The sequence below is a fragment of the Phocoena sinus genome, chromosome 8 (genome assembly GCF_008692025.1).
Source record: "Phocoena sinus isolate mPhoSin1 chromosome 8, mPhoSin1.pri, whole genome shotgun sequence".
Lineage (NCBI taxonomy): Eukaryota > Metazoa > Chordata > Mammalia > Artiodactyla > Phocoenidae > Phocoena > Phocoena sinus.
In genome coordinates, this window is record NC_045770.1 from 41,685,829 (window position 1) to 41,692,779 (window position 6,951).

The 6,951-nt window shown below is 51.9% G+C and overlaps 1 protein-coding gene across 11 annotated transcripts in view; it reads right to left on the reverse strand.

Annotated features, from left to right (window-relative positions):
• FAT3 (FAT atypical cadherin 3) overlaps positions 1–6,662 on the reverse strand; it is a 708,211-nt gene extending 701,549 nt beyond the window's left edge. For 8 of the 11 annotated variants that reach the window (XR_004351132.1, XR_004351131.1, XM_032640647.1 and 5 more), the window contains exons 1-2: positions 6,301–6,526; positions 803–877 (exon numbers count right to left, since the gene is read on the reverse strand). The gene's annotated coding sequence lies outside the window, so the exon portion shown is untranslated. Of the gene's footprint in view, positions 1–802; positions 878–6,300 lie in introns of all 11 variants that reach the window. The other 3 variants (XM_032640649.1, XM_032640652.1, XM_032640648.1) reach the window with 3 other exon arrangements.
• Positions 6,663–6,951: the final 289 nt, after the last annotated feature.

Sequence of the window (6,951 nt, forward strand, 5' to 3'; positions counted from 1 at the left end):
AACCAATGAAATCCCCTGGGAGGCTTTAAAAAATACTGATGCCTGGGTGCTACCTCCAGAAAGTCTGATTTCAACGGTCTGGATGCAACTTGTGAGTCAGCTGTTTTAAAAGCCTTTGGGTGATTCCAAAAGTGCAGTCAAGGTTGAGGACTCCTATTTTAGTTTCACTATGGGGAGCTTTGGGTGGTGTGAGAAGCCTCCCAGAGTTCCCTGTTGAATAATAGGTAGTGCCATAAAGGGCCCATTAAATTTTATGCAAAACAGCAAAAATGAATGATTCTTTAAAGAATCAGTAGTTGCCTCCCTAAAAGGCAACTTATTTGTGCCCATACTTTTTTTTTTTTTTTTTTTGCGGTACGCGGGCCTCTCGCTATTGTGGCCTCTCCCGTTGCGGAGCACAGGCTCCGGACGCGCAGGCTCAGCAGCCATGGCTCACGGGCCCAGCCGCTCCGCGGCATGTGGAATCTTCCTGGACCGGGGCACGAACCCGTGTCCCCTGCATCGGCAGGCGGACTCTCAACCACTGCGCCACCAGGGAAGCCCACGCGCCCATACTTTTAAAATACTACCAACAGGAAAAAAGAAAAACCTTTAAAAACCCAGAATTAGTGATGGAACCACTAGGAAGCCAGAGTGTGTGAATACGTAGTGGAGGAAACGGGGGCAGGCAGGTGCACCTTCGTGCAGGCTCCCAGACACACTTAAAACGCCTAAAAGTTCCTCTTTGAAGCTGGGGGTGGGGAGATGGGGAACCAAACAAGCATAATGGAGAAAAGGGCCTGAATAAATTCTGGTGTCTTACCAAAATACTGAATAACATTCCAACAGCCTATTTGGCCTGTTCCGTGAGTGTGTTCTTCCAAAAAGGAGCACTGTCCTAAAGAAATGAAAGAATTGATTAATTTTGTACTGTCTTGCTTACATTACAGTTTCACTAAGAATTATGAAATTGGATTATATTCACTTTTATACTCCCCCTAAAAGTTTGCTCAGCTCATATTAATCTCTCCCTCCAGGACCCTGCTCAGTGACACTCTTTTGTCGATTAACGAATATGTCATGTGTTGATTTCTAGTTTGCACACATGGGTATCCTCCCCTCTTCTCAACAACACAGTAAGCGTACAGGAGCAAAGGATACATTTTACTTTGACAATGGGCACATCTGAATCCTGCGTAGGGTCGTAAATATTACTGAAAAGAAATTTAAGTGAAATAAATTTCTTCAAGAGATAAAAGAAACAAAAAATAGGTTTAAAAAAGTAAAGCTTTTTTTTAAAAGGAAAAGAAAATAACCAAAATGACTTTAAATTCAGTGTGACGTAACAGAATAAAAATAAAAGGATATATTTAAGACACACAAGGGCAAGAATTAATTAAACAAATTTCTTTTATCAAATAGAGGTTGTAATCCACAATCCTGGAACCCTGGAAGATCGGAAAGGTGAAATACTAAAATCTGCTCAAGGATTCCTCTCAGGGTCCCACGTATAACCTTTCTCTGCAGGCAAGGCAATACTCTCATAAAGCATTTTCAAAGAAGGACAATCTCACAACCCTCCCCCGACCTCCTCCCAGGCCTCCACATTCATACATATCTATCCAGCGAAGGAAGTAACACACTTTGATTATATAAAGAGTTTGCTCATTAAGTTTTGAAATCTGTTCTCTATTTTCTGCAACCACCATCATGCCAGGAAATCCATTCTCAAATTTTCAATCCTTCTACTTTAATACAAAAATATCTCAATCCTAGAACTGGCTAAAATTAAGACTAGCCAGGGAGTGCCATTCCAATCCAGAACTACTAGAATGGTCATTTGTCACTGTTACATGTAACTGATAGCCTATTTTGGTAGACCAGAAACTGGCTCGAAGCCACCAGACAAGTGTCAAATACGTTCTCAATAAATTCAATCTGTGGCATTAAACTGAGCCTTTTTGTTTTTATTTCTTTAAGGAAAGGTAAGCTTTCCTAAAGTTATTCTTGGAAAGAAATTTGGGGAAAAGAAGCAGTGTAAACAAAGAAAGAAAAAAGCCAGTTAAAGAAGTAGATACTCTTCAACTGACAGAAAAATCAGTAAGTTTGAGAAGCCTGTAGAATAAAATGGAGCGAAACACAGAAAAGAAATGTACCATCCGAGTCTTCACAGAGGAAGTCACCTAAGCCACAAATATTTATTTAGCATCTATTGGGCAGTAGGCATGGTATCCTCAAAGGACAGACTATAAAAATAGAGCCAACCCTCAGAATGGTGTAGAAAGAAGCTCATAAAGACATATACAACAATTAGAGATTGAAACGTATTTCAGAAAATTGCATCAATAAGCAAAGCAATCTACACTGGGGTGTGTTTCTTCCTTTAATTTTTTAAGACTCTGCACATCTGTGGAAATCAGGGGCTCTCTTATCTTCAGGAAGGAATTTGGCAGCAGACATGTTCTCCCCACTAGGTCTGTCAGATCTCTTTTAGATTATCATTCCTTCCTGGTGTTTGTCACCATCAGCAAAGACAACAGCTCATCAATAGTCCTTCCCCAGCAATCAAAGGAAATCAATCCAAATGTTTGGTCCCACCTGATCCCATCAGATGATCCCCACTCGGTGCTCTTGTAGAAGGAAAGAACAATTCAAGTAACCAAACATCACCAATATTATCCTTTCCCTCTTGTTCAGCGGGAAAAAGCCAACCTACCAGTCAACCGGACAGAAGTGGGGTGTCAAGGAAAGCCACACCCAACTCCACAAACAGGAAAATAAAGCCACCATGGTCCTCTTTGCCTCATGAGCTATTAATAAAGCATAACAACACAAGAGCCACTCCTCACACCAGAGGCTAATGACTAAACATCCACTCCTCACTGGTAACTGCCTACTTCTATTTAACATTATTCATTAGCCAGATTACAGTGGGTCATTCTGCAGCATAGGAAGAAAGCAAGGCTGATAACATAACCTGACACATCAAAAATGTGTCATCCAAGTTATGTCATCAAAAAATTCTTCCGAGAGCAGCGTGAAGAGCCGTTGATTTACAAAAAGCTGTGAGCTGGCAAAATAACCATACAGCATACAGGTCAGTGGGCAGCCACTTTGTTTATTGCTACTCATTTCATTTTTGAGTAGCTCAGCACAGCCGTAATTGCTAGTTAACAGATAGACTGGGTCCTGACTATTTTTTTAAAAAAATTCCCCAGAATGACTCTGCCAGGAACCAGAACAAATAAATTTGAAAAGAAGGGGAGGGGGGCCTTGATACTGGTCAACAAACACTGGCTGTGAAAATCCTACAGCTCCAAGACATGGAGCCAGCCCAGCAGCTGACCGATTTCTGATCTCTGAGCCAGCTGCCTTTCATGTGAAGGTCTCTGTGTGGCTCTGATATGAAGACATTATAACTGGACAGTTCTGGGAACTTTCTCATCCCAGCTCACTGTGCACAGAAACTGGCCCCACCACCATTCATTGTCCAAGTTCCAAAAAAGGCAACAACAAGGATTCACGATTAAATATCAGCATATCGTTTAATTCTAAGTGACAACTTTTCTTCTTGTAAAACGTTAAATACCCTTCCCCCACTCCACCCTACGAGGAAAAGAAGCACATCAAAGCGCTAAAGTTATGCATTTTTTTTTGTCTTTGTCTCTTGGCGCCCTGGTTCTCTTGTCTGCCCTTTATTCTCTCACGGCTCAACTGCTCCAATTTAGGAATACGAACTCAAAAAAAAAAGGATTAGTTGGCTCGGTGCAGTTTCCAGGATTCTGTAGAATCTCAATCTCTCCATCTCTCTCCCTCCTTCTCTCTCTTCCATCCCCTCCCTTTCTTTCCTTCTCAGATTCAAATCTCCACGTCACAAACCAGAACATCATTCAGGCTTTCGATAAACGTTAAGAGAAGTTGCGTGCCTGCCGGTGGAAGCGAAATCCCGGCTCTCTTTGATTGATACTGAGAAGGGAGCACCTCAGTTCTCGATTCCTAGATGGCGGGCTTCCCCATTCTACCACCTGGACTTAACGCCTGGATGCGGGCAAAGTCGTCTACAGTCCTTCTGGTCGGTTCTCAGTCTTTCTGCATGTATTTTAACCTAGCCTGGGCGGAATCAGAGAATCTAATCCTAGCAACAAAGCCGGGAGCACAAATCCACCGTGATGAACTGGTCGGCCCGCTCCCCCGCCCCCGGCCTCCCACCGCCCCTGACTCGCCTTTAAAAAGACAGGCGTTGGGGCCAGAAAATTAAAACGTCCGAGGCGAGGAGGAGAAAAGCGGCGGAATACAAGTGGCAGAGCGGTTTGGGTTTCGTGGTTTGTTTACGTGTCTCTTTTTTGAACATCAAGGACCTACAAATGTGAACCCAAGCTAGTCCAGCCCCCCCGTGGGAGCGTCGCACAGCCCTAGGCGCTGCCCAGACAGCTCGCCCCCGGCCCCTCCCGCGTCTGGCTGGGGCCAGGGTGAATGGGGGAGGTTCGCGCGGGTTTGTCTGACACTTGTAAATGGAAGTGGGATCCAACTTGAAAAACAAACGCGCCGGAGTCTGGGGGCGGGGAGGAGCGGGAGACTCGGGAGGGAGGAGGAGAAAAGACTCTTCAAGCAGCAGCGCGCTCCGCGCTTCCCTCCCAGCCTCCCACCGCGGCTGCTGCAGGTTCGCCCCAACCAGAAGCAAGAGTCCCGCTCGGCGCGCGTTGGCGACGAGACAGAGCCCGGGGACGAGGAAGGTTGAACCGACCAGACGCCGCGAGCCCAAGACACCGAGCGGCCACGCTCCAGGCCGCAGGCGCCTCTCCCTCCCGGGGGCCTCTTCAACCCGCCCCGCCCCTCCACGGTGACCTCGCCAGGTCCCTGCAGGCTCCCTTCCTCTTCACATCCTTTCTGGGATCCCCTTCCACTGCCAGGTTTGCCCCCATTATCACGCGAAGCTGCAGCCGCTGGATGCCACCACCATCACCACACACACATCCCAGGAGCGCCCTCCTCTCCTCTGGTCGCAGGCTACCCAAGAGGCTCCCTTACTTCACAGCCAACCTCCCGCCACCCCCGCATCCTTGCCCCGTGCTCGCCCCCGCCCACTAGAGCCGAGCAGGGAAAAGCGAACAATGAAAGCTGCTTTCCGCGAAGCCTAATCGCGGTCAATGTTTAACCGTCTCGGAAAGCACACGCGACAGAAGTCAGCGGGAGAGTGGAGGGAGGAGTACGGACCACAGGGCTGCTAAAAATTCCCCGGGCCTGCCACCTCGTGCAAGCCGGGGGGCCAGATGCACTTTAGCTCAGCGACCCCCACTGGCGGAATCCTGGTGCTCAGCGCGCCGCGAGAAGGCTGCCCCGGCCGCCTCGGCTGCCTCCCCGCCCGCGCGCCTCAAACCCCCGCCCGGACCTTGCACCCACACTGGTCGCCACCGGGGAGTCTACCCGGCACCGCCCAGGAGGGGGCCCTGAGAGTGGAACTGGCGCGCCCTCGCGTTCGCCCCCACTCCCCAACCCAGGGAGGGTCGCAACGCACCCCCAGGACACTCAAACCCGCGCGGCTTTCTTTTCAAAGACAAGCAACCTTCACGCACGCCCGCCAAAATCCGTGCACTCCCAAGGCACTCCGTTTCCCTCTCCCTGTCAAGATAGCAGGGAAAGTCCCACCTCCCCGCCACTCCGTAAAAGACTGTCGCCCCAGTCCGAGAGCCGCTGCCATTCAGCACCTCTCATCCTGCCCATGACCCCCGCAAACCGGAGTCAAGCATGGAGTGGACCCGCAGAATGTCTAGTAACCCTTTCCCCTCCCTGGCCAAAGTGGAGTGTGGGCTCCCTGCTCCACCCGGCGCCTCGCCAAGCGACGACCCAACTTGAGCCTCCGGGTCCCTCAAGTGCATCCATTGGCATCTGAACGTCCCCACAGCGCCCGCCAGGCAACGGCTACCAAGCAGGTTCGCTGCCTGGACCCTCTCATCCACCTGCAGCGGGCGGCCGGGGCTCGGGGGGTCGGGGGATGGGTGCACTGATCTGCAAGCCCCCTCGGGTCCCCTCTCCAAATCCTCAGCCCCAAACTTAACCAACTCTACATGCCAACCTCCCGGCTACCGGCACGAAACCTAGTCTCCTTCCCCTCTTTTTTGCAGCGGCGAAGACTGCTCGGAGCTGTGCTGAGGCAGGAACTTTACAAGGTGAAAAGTTTCCCCCACGCGCTCCGCCGTCTCTCGCCTACCCGAGCCCACCTCGCAGCCACTTTGCACCCGGCAGCTGGAGCTGTGCTCCGGGAGGCGCGCTCCAGCCGGTGCACCGGGCAGCCTAATAATCACGTTAAAAATGCCCACGCACCCTTGCCTCCGCCGGCGATCCTCCGCTACACCAGGCGCTTCCCCCGCTGTTCTTCCTCTCCCGGCGCTCGTGCCCGGGGCGAGCCGGCCACCCGGCCGCTGCCGCCGCAGTGCCTGTAGCGCGCTCGCGGGGACTGGAGCCACGAGCAGAGGCGCTCAGCGCTCGGGACGCCGCCGCCACTGCCGCCGCCGCCGCCGGGGCTCGCAGGCGGAGGAGCGGAGCTGGGACGAGGAGAACGGCAGCGGGAGGAGGGGGACGGTGGCTCGAGATCCCAATCCGCAGCCCAGATCACAGCGCAGCCTGCCGGGAGGAGCGCCGGCTCTCGTGTGTACCCCGAGCTGCCGCCGCCGACGCTACTGCTCGGCGCCTGGCTGCTCCCAGCTCCCCATCACAGCCGACGCCGACGCACGGCCAAGCCCCTCTCTCTCATCTCCCCCTCTCCCTTCTCTGTCGCTGTCTCCTCCTCCCAAACCGCGAGCGCAAAGGGCGAGGGGGAGAGAAGCACCGGCGTCCGGGATGACTAGCGATCTCGGAGCGCCGCGCTGGGGAGAGGGGGCGGGTGGAAAGGGGGATGATGGGGGAGGCGCGGCGAGCTGGAGGGCGCTCCGGGCGCCGGGCCTGGAAGCTGGACTAATTTTAGAGCTCGAGTCT